Source organism: Bos mutus, chromosome 6 (assembly GCF_027580195.1).
Source record: "Bos mutus isolate GX-2022 chromosome 6, NWIPB_WYAK_1.1, whole genome shotgun sequence".
Taxonomy (NCBI): Eukaryota; Metazoa; Chordata; class Mammalia; order Artiodactyla; family Bovidae; genus Bos; species Bos mutus.
The window spans coordinates 9,295,590-9,314,739 of NC_091622.1; positions in this window are offsets into that span (position 1 = coordinate 9,295,590).

A 19,150-nucleotide genomic window follows, 5' to 3' on the forward strand; every position below is an offset into this window, starting at 1 on the left:
ACTCTACAAAAAAGCATGCTGTGTGGAAGTGATTGCATTTGAAGTTATTCATACATTTGAATGCAAACTACCCAAGTGTGAAAAATGAGACTTCCATTTGCTATAAAAATAAATTAGCAGGCATTGCTTTGCAGGCAAAACCTTTTGAGCATCTCAATTCATAACTATTCATGGTAACATAAACAGATGTCTTTGTTCATACTGTGAACCACTGTATGATATTGTTTTATTCAACATTTCTTTATATCTACCATGAATGTAGGTGACTTGTTTTAGGATGCAATAAAACCACTCTGGTTGTAGAGATCCTGAGGGAAATTATACAATAATGTTACCTACATAACTAATTTTCTTCTTATGAAATCATGATCCCACTACAATTTTAGAGCTAAAGGATATATTGTTTAACATCATCATTCCTATGTTTATATCTCAGAAAATCATAAAAGGTATTTTTTAATATAAAAATACACTTTTTATGCAGGAAGTCCTATGGGAAGATAAGATTTTATTTCTAAATGAAAAGTACCAGGAAGTAAAGGTTGAATAAGTTACATGTAGCTTATTGACACGAAAATTACTTCTTTTAATTTGAAAAAAGTAAATTTCTCTGAGAAATTATCATAATAGTGATCCCACTACATTTTAAGTTAGAGAGGTTATTCAAGAGAAGGATCAAAGATAAATTATTTTGAATTTTTGCATTTTAAAAACTCCTGGGAAAAATTTAAGAATGCAAAAAAATTACCTTAAGTGTAACAGTTCTTTTTTTTATTTAAATTTATTTATTTTAATTGGAGGCTAATTACTTTACAATATTGTATAGCTTTTGCCATACATCAACATGAATCTGCCACGGGTGTACACATGCTCCCCATCCTGAACCCCCCTCCCACTTCCCTCCTCATACCATCCCTCTGGGTCATCCCAGTGCACCAGCCCCAAGCATCCTGTATCCTGCATCGAACCTGGACTGGCGATTCATTTCTTATATGATATTATACGTGCTTCAATGCCATTCTCCCAAATCATCCCACCATCTCCCTCTCCCATAGAGTCCAAAAGACTGTTCTATACATCTGTGTCTCTTTTGCTGTCTTGGATACAGGGTTATCGTTACCATCTTTCTAAATTCCATATATATGCGTTAGTATACTGTATTGGTGTTTTTCTTTCTGGCTTACTTCACTCTGTATAATAGGCTGAAGTTTCATCCACCTCATTAGAACTGATTCAAATGTATTCTTTTTAATGACTGAGTAATACTCCATTGTGTATATGTACCACTGCTTTCTTATCCATTCATTTGCTGATAGATGTCTAGATTTCTTCCATGTCCTGGCTATCGTAAACAGTGTTGCATGAGCATTGGGGTACACGTGTCTCTTTCAATTCTGGTTTCCTCAGTGTGTATGCCCAGCAGTGGGATTGCTGGATCATAAGGCAGTTCTATTTCCAGTTTTTTAAGGAATCTCCACACTGTTCTCCATAGTGGCTGTACTAGTTTACATTCCCACAAACAGTGTAAGAGGGATCCCTTTTCTCCACACCCTCTCCAGCATTTATTGCTTGTAGACTTCCAAAATACATGCACTCACATCCATATATTGATTTATCCACTGGAAAAAATATTATGCCATGTAAAGAACAAAAATTTAGAGTTTAAAAAGCTATTTTTGATCCTAATTCAAATGGCTACATAATTTTTCCTTTTAAAACTTAAAACTTGTTTTCTCATCTATAAAATGAAAATAATCAAAACCACCTTCTATGCTTTTGAAGACTGTATTTTAAGGGTTGATTTACAGAATAATTATTGAATTTTTAATTTAGTGCCACATAAGCAGCCACCCAAGATGGGCGGTTCATGGTGGAGAGGTCTGACAGAATGTGGTCCACTGGAGAAGGGAATGGCAAACCAGTATTTTGCCTTGAGAACCCCATGAACAGTATGAAAAGGCAAAATGATAGGATACTGAAAGAGGAACTTCCCAGGTCAGTAGGTGCCCAATATGCTAGTGGAGATCAGTGGAGAAATAACTCCAGAAAGAATGAAGGGATGGAGCCAAAGCAAAAACAATGCCCAGTTGTGGATGTAACTGGTGATAGAAGCAAGGTCTGATGCTGTAAAGAGCAATATTGCATAGGAACCGGGAATGTTAGGTCCATGAATCAAGGCAAATTAGAACTGATCAAACAGGAGATGGCAAGAGCAAATGTCAACATTCTAGGAATCAGCGAACTAAAATGGACTGGAATGGGTGAATTTAACTCAGATGACCATTATATCTACTCCTGTGGGCAGGAATCCCTTAGAGAAATGGAGTAGCCATCATGGTCAACAAAAGAGTCCAAAATGCAGGACTTGGATGCAATATCAAAAATGACAGAATGATCTCTGTTCGTTTCCAAGGCAAACCATTCAATATCACAGTAATCCAAGTCTATGCCCCAACCAGTAATGCTGAAGAAGCTGAAGTTGAACGGTTCGACGATGACCTACAAGACCGTTTAGAACTAACACTCAAAAAAGATGTCCTTTTCATTATAGGGACTGGAATGCAAAAGTAGGAAGTCCAGAAACACCCGGAGTAACAGGCAAATTTGGCCTTGGAATACGGAATGAAGCAAGGCAAAGACTAATAGAGTTTCGCCAAAAGAACACACCGGTCATAGCAAACAACTTCTTCCAACAACACAAGAGAAGACTCTACATGTGGACATCACCAGATGGTCAACACCAAAACCAGACTGATTATATTCTTTGCAGCCAAAGCTGAGAAGCTCTATACAGTCAGCGAAAACAAGACTGGGAGCTGACTGTGATTCAGATCATGAACTCCTTATTGCTAAATCCAGACTTAAATTGAAGAAAGTAGGGAAAACCACTAGACCATTGAGGTATGACCTAAATCAAATCCCTTATGATTATACAGCAGAAGTGAGAAATAGATTTAAGGGATTGATCTGATAGAGTGCCTGATGAACTATGGATGGAGGTTTGTGACATTGTACAGGAGACAGGGATCAAGACTATTCCCATGGAAAAGAAATGCAAAAAGGCAAAATGGCTGTCTGGGGAGGCCTTTCAAATAGCTGTGAAAAGAAGAGAAGCAAAAAGCAAAGGAGAAAAGGAAAGATATAAGCATCTGAAGGCAGAGTTCCAAAGAATAGCAAGAAGAGATAAGAAAGCCTTCCTCAGTGATCAATGAAAAGAAATAGAGGAAAACAACAGAATGGGAAGTACTAGAGATCTCTTCAAGAAAATTAGAGATACCAAGAGAAAATTTCATGCAAAGATGGGCTCGATAAAGGACAGAAGTGGTATGGACCTAGCAGAAGATATGAAGAAGAGGTGGCAAGAACACACAGCAGAACTGTACAAAAAAGATATTCATGACCAAGATAATCACAATGGTGTGATCACTCACCTAGAGCCAGACATCCTGGAATGTGAAGTCAAGTGGGCCTTAGAAAGCATCACTACGAACAAAGCTAGTGGAGGTGATGGAATTCCAGTTGAGCTATTTCAAATCCTGAAAGATGATGCTGTGAAAGTGCTGTAGTCAATATGCCAGCAAATTTGGAAAACTCAGCAGTGGCCACAGGACTGGAAAAGGTCAGTTTTCATTCCAATCCCTAAGAAAGGCAATGCCAAAGAATGCTCCAATTACCGCACAATTGCACTCATCTCACACACTAGTAAAGTAATGCTCAAAATTCTCCAAGCCAGGCTTCAGCAATATGTGAACTGTGAACTTACAGATATTCAATCTGGTTTTAGAAAAGGCAGAGGAACCAGAGATCAAATTGCCAACATCCGCTGGATCATGGAAAAAGCAAGAGAGTTCCAGAAAAACATCTATTTCTGCTTTATTGACTATGCCAAAACCTTTGACTGTGTGGATCACAATAAACTGTGGGAATTTCTGAAAGAGATGGAAGTACCAGACCACCTGACCTGCCTCTTGAAAATCCTGTATGCAGGTCAGGAAGCAACAGTTAGAACTGGACATGGAACAACAGACTGGTTCCAAATAGGAAAAGGATTACGTCAAGGCTGTATATTGTCACCCTACTTATTTAACTTATATACATAGTACATCATGATAAACACTGGGCTGGAAGAAGCACAAGCTGGAATCAAGATTGCTGGGGGAAATATCAATAACCTCTGATATGCAGATGACACCACCCTTTTGGCAGAAAGTGAAGAAGAACTAAAGAGCCTCTTGAGAAAGTGAAAGAGGAGAGTGTAAAAGTTGGCTTAAAGCTCAACATTCAGAAAACGAAGATCATGGCATCTGGTCCCATCACTTCATGGGAAATAGATGGGGAAACAGTGGAAACAGTGTCAGATTTTATTTTGGCTGGCTCCAAAATCACTGCAGATGGTGATTATAGCCAGGAAATTAAAAGAAGCTTACTCCTTGGAAGAAAGTTATGACCAACCTAGATAGCATATTCAAAAGCAGAGACATTACTTTGCCAACAAAGGCCCGTCTAGTCAAGGCTATGGTTTTTCCTGTGGTCATGTATGGATATGAGAGTTGGACTGTGAAGAAAGCTGAGTGTCAAAGAATTGGTGCTTTTGAACTGTGGTGTTGGAGAAGACTCTTGAGAGTCCCTTGGACTGCAAGGAGATCCAACCAGTCCATTCTAAAGGAGATCAGTCCTGGGTGTTCTTTGGAAGGACTGGTGCTAAGGCTGAAACTCCAATACTTTGGCCACCTCATGCGAAGAGTTGACTCATTGGAAAAGACTCTGATGCTGGGAGGGATTGGGGGCAGGAGGAAAAGGGGACGACAGAGGATGAGATGACTGGATGGTGTCACCAACTCGATGGACATGAGTTTGGGTAAACTCTAGGAGTTGGTGATGGACAGGGAGGCCTGGCATGTTGTAATTCATGGTGTCACAAAGAGTCGGACATGTCTGAGCCACTGAACTAAACTGAACCGAACTGAAGCAGTATTATCACATAGATTTTCATCTTTAAATGTTTCTTGGTATTTTTAATATCAAGCACTAATACAGTGTCTTCATATTGAACATCAAGAAATAAGATCCTCAATTAAACAACCATAAGGACATCTCCCTGAGGAGGCAATGGCACCCCACTCCAGTACTCTTCCCTGGAAAATCCCATGGATGGAGGAGCCTGGTGGGCTGTAGTCCATGGGATCGCTAAGTGTCACACATGACTGAGCGACTTCACTTTCACTTTTCACTTTCATGCATTGGAGAAGGAAATGGCAACCTACTCCAGTGTTCTTGCCCAGGGAGACAGGGGAGCCTGTTGGGCTGCCATCTATGGGGTCGCACAGAGTCGGACACGACTGAAGCGACTTAGCAGCAGTAGCAGCAAAGACTTCTCCAAAAGTATTGACTTAAAAAAAAAAAAAAGAAAACTTACTAAGCAATCTTACAGATGCACCTTTTTCATTAATTAGGCTTAGTGATATATTAATAGCAAGTGTTAATGGCAATTGTTTGGTCGTAAGTGTTCCTAAGGGCAGTAAGCACAACAGCTGTAAGATAAGGGGGTTATCTGCATGCCATAGGTTCCTAGCTATAATATTTTATGGATTAATGGACACTCTGTTGTTTCCGACACTCATACATTACTAAACTTCATTCCCAGGAGAAACAAATTTTTTACCTTAACTGATTTAGCACTGCTTTCTTGAGTACTCTATTTGATGAGGCTAGGCAATGTCTTTTCCCTGCACTTGGAAATAAAAACAACTTCACCTGGACAGTAATGCCTCAGGGTTTTACTCAGAGTTCTTTTTATTTCTAACAAATACTGAAGGTTGATCTGAGTGATATCATGTCCCCCAGAGCTTCTACTCTTGCATTATGTGGGTGATTTGTTGCTTTGCTCTTCTTTTGAAGCCTACTCACAGAAAGACAGTATCCACTTGCTAAAGCTTTTAGTTTTAAAGGGACATAACTTCACCGAAGAAAAACTGCAGTTTGCCAAAATTCAGGTTTGATACTTAGAGCAACTGGTATCAAAACATGGTCTACACCTACATGCTGATAGACTTTTTGATGTCCTAAGTTTCCCCAAACCCAAAACTAAGCAGCAAATTTGAAATTTTCTTGGGCTGGTTTGTTATTGTAAAAATTGGATTCCAAATGTCTCTTTTATGGCCAAAACTCTATACGTTTTCCTAAAGAACAACAACCCCAACTCCATTTATAGGAAGAACCAGATGATACTGACTTCAAGGACTTAAACGAGAGTCTGATGAACCTACCTTCTCTTGGAGATCCCAGTTATGAGATTCCTTTTTTCTTTTTGTATATGAAAGGAAAAGGGATGGCTTTGGTTACTCACCCAAAAACACAAGGACCACCGTCAATCCATAAAATATAGCTGATAACTGATGGCATGTAGATAACCCCCTTATTGTAAAGCTATTATGCTTACTGCCCTTTTGATTAAGACCATCAAGAAAATCACTGTGGGATTCCTTTTAACCATTTTTGTACCTCATGCATTAGAAGCTCTTCTGAATTCTCTACACTGAACATTTATTAGTCAACCATGTGACCTCCTATGAAGACATTTTGTTAACTGCTTTTCATATTACTCTTTTATATCATAGTAACCTTAATCCTGCTACTCTTTTCCCTCTCCATCACTGGTGAAGTCCTTCACAATTGCTTAAAGCTGACGGGCCATTTCCTGACTCTTGTGATCTACAGGAAATACCTTTGATATTTCTGTCTTCTCATGGTTCACTGATGGTTCTTATTTAAAACATGACAATGGCAAATGTTGCATTGGGTATGCTATTGCAGCTCCTTTTGATGTTGTCGAGGGATAATCTTTATCTATTGCTACTTTGGCCCAACAGGATGAATTATATGCTCTTACAGGTTTTCACTTTAGCCAAGAACAAATTTTCAATATAGATTTTGATAGTAGATAAGATTTTGGAATAGCTCATGATTTTGGAATATTGTGGAAGTCACATGTCATTCTTATTTCCAGTGAAAATAAAATTTAGAAAGACCTATATGTTCAAGAATTATAGATATAATATTTTTACTTGCCACTTAAGTGATTACAAGATTCCAGGCCATTATAAACTTGATTCTCTGGAAGTTAAGGAAATCACCTTGCTGATATTTCCAGGAGAAAAGTTGTTGTTCAGTCACTCAGTCACGTTCGACTCTTTGTGACCCCATGGACTGCAGCATGACAGGCTTCCCTGCCTTTTGCTATCTCCTGGAGTTTCCTTAAACTCATATCCATTAGGTCCGTGATGCCATCCAACGATCTCATGCTCTGTCATCCCCTTTTCTCTTGCCTTCAGTCTTGGCCAGTATCAGGGTCTTTTCTAATGAGCTGGCTCTTTGCATCAAGTGGAGTTTCAGCTTCAGCATCGGTCCTTCCAATGAATGTTCAGGACGGATTTCCTTTAGGATGGACTGGTTTGATCTCCTTGCTGATCAATGGACTCTCAAGAGTCTTCTCCAACACTACAGTTCAAAAGCATCAATTCTTCACTGCTCAGTCTTCTTTATGGTCCAACTCTCACATCCATACATGACTACTGGAAAAAAAGACTATAGCTTTGACTATACTGGCCTTTGTCAGCAAAGTAATGTCTCTGCTTTTTAATATGCTGTCTAGGCTGGTCATAACTTTCCTTCCAAGGAGCAAGCATCTTTTAATCCCATGGCTTTACTCACCATCTGCAGGGATTTTGGAGCCCAAGAAAATAAAGTCTCTCACTGTTTCCATTGTTTCCCTATTTGTCATGAAATGATTGGACTGGATGCCATGATCCTGGTAGTTTGAATGTTGAATTTTAAGCCAGCTTTTTCACTCTTCCCTTTCACTTTCATCAAGAGGCTCTTTACTTCCTCCTCACTTTCTGCTATAAGGGTGGTGTCATCTACATATCTGAGGTTATTGATATTTCTCCCAGCAATCTTGATTCCAGCATGTGCTTCATTTAGCCCAGCATTTCGCATGATGTACTCAGCATATAAGTTAAATAAGCAGGGTGACAATATACAGCCTTGACATACTCCTTTCCCAATTTGGAACCAGTCTGTTGTTCCATGTCAAGTTCTAACTATTGCTTCTTGACCTCCATACAGTTTCTCAGGAGGCACGTAAGGTGGACTGGCATTCCCATCTTTTTAATAATTTTCTACAGTTTGTTGTGATCCACACAGTCAAAGGCTTTAGTGTAGTCAATGAAGCAGATTTTTTTTTTTTTTTTTGTATAATGTATTTTAAGATAAGATTGAAGTCTACACTTGCAGACAGATTACTACTTCTTCTATGACTAAAGTCTTTTTGGAAAAGTCATTCTCTACCTAGGAAACCTCTCTCAAACTTCATAGTGACTAAGGAATTAATTTTACTGGCCAGACAAATCTGTGCTGTTTGACTGGTTTTACAATACTTTTGCTGTGCTTATCACCCTAAGACTGTTTTAGATGAATACAATAATGGCATTTTAAGACTCAGTTGGCAACATTTACACAGGTCCTCCATATGCCTTGTGCAAAATTAGTTCTGTCAATCTTTCTAAATGTTAGATACACTCCTTTTGGTGTTTGTAAACGCTCACTCTTTGAGATAATTACAGAACACCCAATGCACTTGGCTCCTTTTTCTTTTGAACCACAACTGATAAAAGGAAATATACTCCAATATTACAAATGCTGATTGCTTCTATAAAAATGACCATGTTTTAGTAGAGCATTCTTTTCAGTTTGCCCTTGAGACTTTAAGCATCACTCCTTGCAACCTGAAGATTTTGTTTATTAGAAAACACACCTGCAGAAAAATTCTCACTCTCACTAGAAAGGTCCCCATCAGGTACTACTAGCCGACATTTCTGCCACCCAAATCCAAAGAACAGATTCTTTGGCCCACATGACATACCTAAGAAAGCACCAAATCTGAGCTAGACCTGCACATTATCTGGTGATCTGAAAGTAATTATTTTTCATATTTGAAGCAGGTGATATCTTATGAGACAGTTTTCCAAACATAGCTGTACCAAGTCTGATGGAAGCTCGTCACTAAATCTTGATGATGACATATCACTTAGGATGATCTCCAATGTGTATTACATTGATAGAGTATGGACTTCAGGTAAAAATACCTGAGAGTTCTTTTCCTACCCCTCCTTTTCTCTCAAATGTGACCTCAACAATTTTCTTATCTGTACACTTTCCCTCCGGAGACACTGCACCCAGGAAAGTCCTTCCTGACACTGAGGGACAAAAAGCAACTGAAACTACAAAACCTGACTTTGGATCAGTAATGCTTTCAGAGAAAGATCTTAATCAAAAAAAGGAAATGTAAAAGAATTAATACGAAAAAATCCTCAAATAAATAAAGTTGGGAGACCAGAATGGGGAACTCTTACATCCCGCAATGATAGTCTAGGAAGCAGAAAGACACTTCTTCCCTGGGAGGGACTCAGCCAAATAAAAATCCATGAACTCTTTGTTTACTATAGCCCTACCAACTTCCTTTTCCTCTATAAAAGTGTTCTCCTTCAGTGACTGTGTAGGAATTTGCATGTGGCTTGCACATGATTGCAATTTTCTGCTGATCTTGAATAAACCTAGCTTTGCTGGAGAAATATCTAGCAGTCTTTTTAGTTTATCTGAACAATAGTTTTGTAGAAGTATAGAAAACTTTTCATATCCTTAAGAATCATATAATCTGGCTATTGAAATATGAAAGATTCACACAAAATTATTTCCTAAGAAAATGAGTATAGATTTACATTGCATCCCTGAATAAATAAACTATAACTCTAATTAAAAGAATAAGCAGAAAAGTAATAATTTTAGGTCAAATAACTTTCCTCAAACACTGCAGACATTTGACAAACTTAAAGATACATATTTTGCATTTGTGATGATTAAAATATTGGAATATATATGTTATATTTATTTCTATTGCATCATCTTAAAATAAATTTTGGGTAGTGGTCCTATGTCATTTTTAAGTAGAGTGTCTTTGTGAATTCATTAAAAATGTTGCTTGAGGCTTCCCTGGTGACTCAGTGGTAAAGACTCCACCTGCCAGTGCAGAAGATACGAGCTTGATCCCTGGTCTGGAAGATCCCACATGCCGCGGAGCAACTAAGCTCGTGTGCCTCCACTATTGAGCTTGTGCTCTGGAGTCCTGGAGCCACAGCTTTTGAGTCCTTGTGCTGGAATTACTGAATCTGAGCACCGAGAGCCTGTGCTCCACACAAGAGAAGCCACGACAATGAGAAGCCTGAACACTGCAACTTGAGAGCAACCTCCAAGCACCACAACTAGAGAAAAGCCTGTGCAGCAACGAAGACCCAGCAGAGCCAAAAATAAATAAATTAGTCTTAAAAAAGATGACTGATGCATTAACACTATTCTCAGCTTAGCATACAGATCAAAACTTGTAAATACCTTTGCTCTTTATATTCTGAGGGAACAAATAATCTAATAAAAAACAAATTATGTAATATTTCAAAATACAATAAATACTGTAAAAATAAACTCAAAGTAAGAGGAGTAATATGTCCATTAGGCTAATGGTAGGGAAGCAAGCTGCTATTTTTTAAAGCCACTTTATTGATACAAAATGTTTAATAAAATTCAATCTTTTTCAGGTGTCAACTCAAAATATTTTAATAAATGTATAGTTTTGTGCAAACCACAAAAATACAATTTTAGAATATATTTGTGACCTCAAAAAAGGAAAGTTATGTTTACATGCAACCATTCCATTTTCTCACCCCTGCCCAAGGCAAACATAATTGCATGTTATTTCTAAAGATTTTCTTTCTCTAGAAATTTTATGTAAAGGAATTGTAAAAAAGACAGTCTTTTCTATCTGACTTTTTTCACTTCAGATGTTTTTAAGGGTCATCAATATTATGCCATGCAAAACTATTTCATTCTTTTTTAATGCAGAACAGTATACCATAGTGTGAATATATAAACAGCTCTTTGCAGAAAACCCCTTTTCTTATCATTTCAGCAAAGCTATATTGCAACTGATTTCCAACTGAAGCACCCCAAAGCTCTACTCATTTCCAGTACAAGCACATTTATTTTTCTAATTAATTTTTATTGGAATATAGTTAATTTACAATATTGTGTTAGTTTCTGATGAACAGCAAAGTGAATCAGTTATACATATACATGTATCTTTTTTAGATTCTTTTCCCCTATAGGTCCTTACAGAGTGTTGAACAGAATCCCCTGTGCTACAGTAGGTTCTTATTAGTTATCTATTTTATACATAGTAGCATGCATATGTCAATCTAAGTCTTTCAATTTATCCCTCCTCCCTTGTCCCCTGGAAACTGTAAGTTTGTTTTCTATATCTGTGACTCTATTTCCGTTTTGTAAGTAGGTGCATTTGTATCATTTTTTAAAGATTCTACATATAAACAATATCATATATTTGTCTTGCTCTGTCTGACTTACTTGGTCTGACAATATCTAGGTCCATCCATGTCACTTCAAATGACATTATTGTTCTTTTATGGCTGAGTAATATTTCATTTTATATATGTATCACATCTTCTTTATTTTTTCCTCCATTGATGGACATTTAGGTTGCTTCCAAGTCCTGTCTGATGTAGATAGTGCTCCAATGAACATTGGAATACATGCATCTTTTCAAATTATGATTTTCTCTGAATATGCCCAGGAGTGGGATTGCTGAATCATGTATGCATGCGTACTCAGTTGCTTCAATCATGTGTGACTCTATGGGCTGTAAGCCTCCAGTCTCCTCTGTCCATGAGATTCTCCAGGCAAGAATACTGGAGTGAGCTGCCATGCCCTCCTCCAGGGGAATCGTCCTGACCCAGGGACCGAACTCACATCTCTTATGTCTCTTGCATTGGCAGATGGGTTCTTGACCATTTTTCAAATCTTTTAGTCAAACAATACCTTGCCTAACTTATCAGTTCTTTCCATAGGTCAAAGAAGTAGAAATGAAGACTAAGTAATTAAAAAATGACCAGATTTCTTCACTAGCTTCCCCTTAAGTCATCTCCCGAACACTCTGTGTGAACCAGATAACATCTAGAGGAAGACTGGAAGACGTCCACCAGGCTACACCAGTGAGGGGATGGCAAGGGCTCTGACCTTCATCTCAGTAATTAACTGAGACTACTTCTTTTCCTTTAACAGTGCATGGCCAAGCAGAATGTTGGTAGCAAAGGGAAGGTACCTTTAGTAAGAATGCCAGATTGCTGGTATTTTGATTAAAGGTACCTTTCTTTGCTACCAACATTTGTGAGTATGTAATTTATTTTGTAAGTGACAAGCAGCAGGACCCATATTTGACAATAGGTATACCACATTTTGTTTATCCATTCATCATCGATGAACCACTGCATTTTTTCCTTTTTTTTTTTTTTAGCATTGTGGGAATTTTATTTGGAAGTGAACTTTTGACTATTAATACAAATGCCAAGAGATACTACACAAAACATCCCCAGGAATTTTTTCATCTTTTTTGAATTGTTCACAAACATTTCCTACACAATCCAACATACAACAGAGAAATGGTACATCTTTTTTCTTTCAATTTGCATATAAGGGAAAAGGAAGAATATATATATATATATATATATATATATATATATATATATATATATATATATTACAAAGCTAAATTAATAGACTCTACCAAACTGACAGTTTAAGTCTATAGGTGAGAAATTATTTAATAAAAATAATCAGAATTTATTTAGAATCAGTCACTTCCATAACTAAGTATTATTCTGATTAATAAAACTTGCCATTAAGCTTCTGGTACATGCTTATACTCCAGCAACCCTCTGGAGCCCTCTGAGATATGCCCTTGAACTCTCTGCTAGAGACCGTTTCAGTAACCCTTGAATCACCACTTACAGACCTCCTTCCTTACTGAGTGGAGAAGGAAATGGCAACCCACTCCAGTATTCTTGCCTGGAGAATTCCATGGACAGAGGAGCCTCGGGCACTACAATCCATGGGGTCACAAAGAGTCAGACACGACTAAGTGACTAACACTACCCCTACTACTACTATATGCTTATACCACTATTTCACTGGTTGTGCTGCTCCCCACCTTGTTCTTCACAATTGCAAACAGAAAATTGCTGAAAAGTAGAGTCAAGCATTTTTTTTTTAAAAGAAAAATCCCCAGCTTATTATAAATATGAATTTGTGGGGGAATTTCCTCCCAAGCAATGGACTTTCAAATCATTAAGAATCACCAGAACTGAGTATGTTAAGATATTTTTCCTAACTCCAAGAAGAGATGTCATTTATCTATATCCAACAGAGGGCTGAAAATTAAACTTAATGTTCCATTTGGGAGTAGGTTGGAGGGAATTCAGCCATTTGAAAAATGACCATCTTAAAAAAAAATGACCACCAAGAATAGGTTCACTAAATTCATTTTAAAATCATAAAATGTTTCTTACAAAAGAGCATTACATTCTGCACTCTGCTCTGAATAGATGCCAATATATAGACTACTGTTACTTTTCCTCCCTGTCCCACCACCCCAAATGTTACAGTGACACAAAGCAAAGTGTTTACAATAATTACATGGGGGGACTTCTTGAAACCACCAACAATGAACAAAAATTAAAATTCACTCACTCTGCTGCTGTTTCAAAATTTCAGTGTTAGTTTTTGCACACCATCCCCCACCCACAACCCTGTTTGTAAGGAACTAAAGCATTACATCTGGTGAACAGCAAAGATTTCACTACACCTCAAATGCAGAACACCTATGAAGCATAGGAATGTTGACTTTTTAAACAGAAGCAGATTAAAAAAAAAAAAATAGCAGGACAACTTCAGTTCTTCACTAGTTTTAGAAAACTTTTCAGAAGATTGCTTAACATATAAAAAAGAAAAAAAAAAATCTTGCATTAGAATCCTCCACTATGTGCATACTGCTTCACACTGATTGCTCTGGAGCAAATACTGTGCATTCTGTATCTGGTCTTGTGTTCCTATAATGGTAATGATCTGCTCTTCAGATCATTCAAAAGGCTTATCAATTTTGACAAAGCTCCTGACTCACAACGTATTTGTTTGATTCACCTTTGTCAATAATAGATCCAGCCAAATATTTGGGAATAGTTACACTTGTGTAGTAATAATAAGTCCACAAAGATCACCATATGAGCCACAACCCCCTGCATCAGTTCAGTTCAGTCACTCAGTCGTGTCCGACTCTTTGTGACCCCATGAATTGCAGCACACCAGGCCTCCCTGTCCATCACCAACTCCCGGAGTTCACTCAAACTCATGTCCATCGAGTCAGTGATGCCATCCTGCCATCTCATCCTCTGTTGTCCCCTTCTCCTCCTGCCCCCAATCCCTCCCACCATCAGAGTCTTTTCCAATGAGTCAACTCTTCGCATGAGGTGGCCAAAGTACTGGAGTTTCAGCTTTAGCATCATGCCCTCCAAAGAAATCCCAGGGCTGATCTCTTTCAGAATGGACTGGTTGGATCTCCTTGCAGGCCAAGGGACTCTCAAGAGTCTTTTCCAACACCACAGTTCAAAAGTATCAATTCTTCAGTGCTCAGCCTTCTTCACAGTCCAACTCTCACATCCATACATGACCACAGGAAAAACCATAGCCTTGACTAGACGGACCTTTGTTGGCAAAGTAATGTCTCTGCTTTTGAATATGCTATCTAGGTTGGCCATAACTTTCCTTCCAAGGAGAAGTGTCTTTTACTTTCATGGCAGCAATCACCATCTGCAGTGATTCTGGAGCTCCAAAAAATAAAGTCTGACACTGTTTCCACTGTTTCCCCATCTATTTCCCATGAAGTGATGGGACCAGATGCCATGATTTTCATTTTCTGAATGTTGAGCTTTAAGCCAACTTTTTCACTCTCCTCTTTCACTTTCATCAAGAGGATTTTTAGTTCCTCTTCACTTTCTGCCATAAGGGTGGTGTCATCTGCATATCTGAGGTTATTGATATTTCTCCTGGCAATCTGGATTCCAGCTTGTGCTTCTTCCAGCCCAGCGTTTCTCATGATGTATTCTGCATATAAGTTAAATAAGCAGGGTGACAATATACAGCCTTGATGTAATCCTTTTCCTATTTGGAACCAGTATGTTGTTCCATGTCCAGTTCTAACTGTTGCTTCCTGACCTGCATACAGATTTTTCAAGAGTCAGGTCAGGTGGTCTGGTATTCCCATCTCTTTCAGAATTTTCCACAGTTTATTGTGATCCACACTTTCAAAGGCTTTGGCATAGTCAATAAAGCAGAAATCGATGTTTTTCTGGAACTCTCTTGCTTTTTCCATGATCCAGTGGATGTTGGCAATTTGATCTCTGGTTCCTCTGTCTTTTCTAAAACCAGCTTGAAGATCTGGAAGTTCATGGTTCACATATTGCTGAAGCCTGGCTTGGAGAATTTTGAGCATTACTTTACTAGCATGTGAGATGAGTGCAATTGTGCGGTAGTTTGAGCATTCTTTGGCATTGCCTTTCTTTGGGATTGAATGAAAACTCACCTTTTCCAGTCCTGTGGCCACTGCTGAGTTTTCCAAATTTGCTGGCATATTGACTACAGCACTTTCACAGTATCATCTTTCAGGATTTGAAATAGCTCAACTGGAATTCCATCACCTCCACTAACTTTGTTCATAGAGATGCTTTCTAAGGCCCACTTGACTTCACATTCCAGGATGTCTGGCTCTAGGTCAGTGATCACACCATGGTGATTATCTGGGTCGTGAAGATGTTTTTTGTACAGTTCTTTTGTGTATTCTTGCCACCTCTTCTTAATATCTTCTGCTTCTGTTAGGTCCATACCATTTCTGTCCTTTATCGAGCCCATCTTTGCATGAAATCTCCCCTTGGTATCTCTAATTTTCTTGAAGAGATCTCTAGTCTTTCCCATTCTGTTATTTTCCTCTACTTCTTTGCACTGATCGCTGAGGAAGGCTTTCTTATCTCTTCTTGCTATTCTTTGGAACTCTGCATTCATATGCTTATATCTTTCCTTTTCTCCTTTGCTTTTCACTCCTCTTCTTTTCACAGCTATTTGTAAGGCCTCCCCAGACAGCCATTTTGCTTTTTTGCATTTCTTTTCCATGGGGATGGTCTTGATCCCTGTCTCCTGTACAATGTCATGAATCTTAGTCCATAGTTCATTGGATACTCTATCTATCAAATCTAGGCCCTTAAATCTATTTCTCACTTCTACTGTATAATCATAAGGGATTTTATTTAGGTCATACCTGAATGGTCTAGTGGTTTTCCCTACTTTCTGAGAGTATATTTGTATGCTAATAGAAACGCCTCAGGAGAAAAGAAAGTCTGAATATATAAAGAAGAGGAGCTTCAGTGTCTGCTCTGACAGAAAAATACTTGGAGATCATCATTCTGTCCTTACAAGAGAAAGGTCAATCTAAAAATAAGCAACGTTTCTTGGAATCATCAGAGAACTGAGGTCACAAGGTAAATGACCCCTCTGAAATCTGTAGAGCTGGGCAAATCCAGTTCTCACTGAGATCTGCTTACCTAGAATGGAAGCCGCTGAAACCACGGCTGGTGGGAACACTGAAACGATCATTTTTCTGAACTGTGGGAGGCTGGATGTGCATTAGTATGCAAGATAACACTCTTGAGTGACACAGTCTGGGGAGGTAACATCAAAATTCTGTAGGTTTTACCTCCAGGAGCCCCATCACGTTCACATAGTGAAGGGCCAAAAAAGATCTCTTCCTGTCTCTGTCAAGCAGAGAGGAAGCAGTAATCATTTGAAATATACCAGCTCTATCAGAAAAATCTCACTCTCCAGGAGGAGTCTTTATCAGGAGTCTTTATCAGGGCAGTATCTCACCTTTCCTGGACCCCATTTTCCTAAATGAGGCTTCTAATCTCATCACAGAGGGTCAGTTTTAGAAACATTTGTGAAGGTCACAACTGAGAGACAGAGGCTCTCAATCTTAAAAGACTAAGATTTAATCATGTTTTGAGAACTCTTTCCTTACCCCATACCTTATCATAATATCAACAACTCCAGTAGGAAAGTGGGTTACAGCTGGCAGAGTTGCAAGATACAAATTGTGTTTAAAGTGGTATCCTCAGGGAAACTCAAAGGCAACAGGAGAAGTGAGGACACAGCAGTAAACTGAGGCTCTGGCATATATGGCTACAGCAGATGTTAAATACAGCCTGTCAGGTAGTTAGATTGGGGAAAAGGAGTCCAGAATGGCGGTGGCTAAAAGACAAGACAGGGAAAAGCCCTCAAAAAATAGAACAAAGGAAGGTCTGAGGACCAGAGTGAGGACCTCAGGTAGAGAAAACAGCACTCCTGGCTAGCCTAGTTTACATAAGGCAGGCCCAGGGGAAGGAGAAAAATATATAAAAAGAGCAGCCAAAGGACCAGGGGTCTCTCTCTCTCTCCTGTGTGCACCCACTCTCTGTCTCTGTCTCTCTATTCTCTTTGCATCTTTTGGCTCAGCATGCCCCCATGCCTCGAGGATGTATTTTCCTTTATTTTCTAAATAAAACTGATCTGTCCAAGAACTATAACACGGACTGTCCAAGAGCTGTGATGCGCCAAGGGCTTTAGTCCGTCGCTTCAAATCTTTGTTGTGACGAGACAGAACCGAGGAGATTACACTCCCCCAACATCTGTGGTGCCCTGACTCCCATTTAAGCTGCTGAAACAACCTCAGCACAGCCCCTTCATGGAAGAGGCCAAACACTGCAGAAGCCCAACTTGGCAAAAGCTCCTGCTGTGGAAACTGAATGTGAAGAAAACCCAGTGCAGGGGAAGTGACAAGAAGCCCAACGTGCTGGAAATCGGGACAGAGAAAAAACGGACTCAGCAGAAAGCTCATGCGGCTCAGTCTCAGATTCCAGAAGACCTCTGGTTAAGGTAGGAGGTCCTCGCTCCCATGGCTGGAGGGACATATGCCTAACAAAATCTTAATTCCTTTACAATCTCTCATTTCTTGTTTCCTCAAATCCCTCCGTGAACAGGCAGGCGGCAGTGGGTGCAATTGAGGGATTCTGGAGAGGCTACTCCTTGGTATGTCCCAAAGGCGCTATCTGCTGAGCCCCAGTAGCTGTTACACAAGCCGGTGGGGGTTCTTCTGTCCTTACTCTTCTTTGTGCCAAAGATCAGGCCAATGAAAACTGTAAGCACAGGTCACGTATTTAGCAGATTTCCAGCAGGCTATGAAGGGGATTTCTCGACATGTTTTTCCCACTGCTTTTCCCTCCTGCCCTTCAGCTCTCTCCCAGGACTTGAGCCCGACCAAAACCCATGGTACATGGCTTCAGGACCTAATGAAGCTCAAGCTCTGATGTCTCATTGCAAAAATTCAGTGAGAGACAAAGCTATAGGTAAGAGGTGGATTTGTTAGGATTCAGAGAGAAAAACACTCTGCAGCATGTGGGCTATTGCAGAGGGCAAATGTTTCCACCATGGAATGTGGTGTGGCTAGGTTTTGCTTTTGGGGTGAATTCATATGCTAATGAGTGGGAGGATCATCCCAACCATTGGGGAACCACTCACTCCTCCATTTTTTGACAGTGCCTTGGAGTTGTCCTGCCACCTCTGGCTGTCATTCAGCTTACAGATTGGGGATTGAGGTTTACTTGAATTTGACTTGTCCTCTTGGACCCAATTGATTTTGACTGGTTTAGGTTATGCCCTTGCTCTATATCATTCTTTCAGAAGTTGTGCCCTGCCCCCCTTCCCTCCTGTTTCATGCTATTTTCCTGAGCCCCATCTGGGCCCACGATGTTGCCTCTACAATCGTCTGGAGGGACAAGATGGCTCTTGGGAGGGAAATGTTGTATAATATCTAATCCCTCTAGATATTCAGGCCTTCATTTTCCATGTTTCCTACAACATGTGCAACATCAGCATCTCTCAGTGAACCTGCTAGGGCAGGTGACAGGCACATAACGTCTGTGAGAAGTCAATCTGTTGGCATCCCTTCAAAGACAATTGGGCTTCCAGGGATAATTAGGCTGCCACTTTGGGAGTTAGCTCTGTAGGCCATTTGGGCCCAAACCCTTCCTACCTTTCTCCGAAAGTTACAAACATACCCCAGGATCAGATCTCCATTCCACTTTTATGGAACATCTAGTCTGTTGCCTCTTAA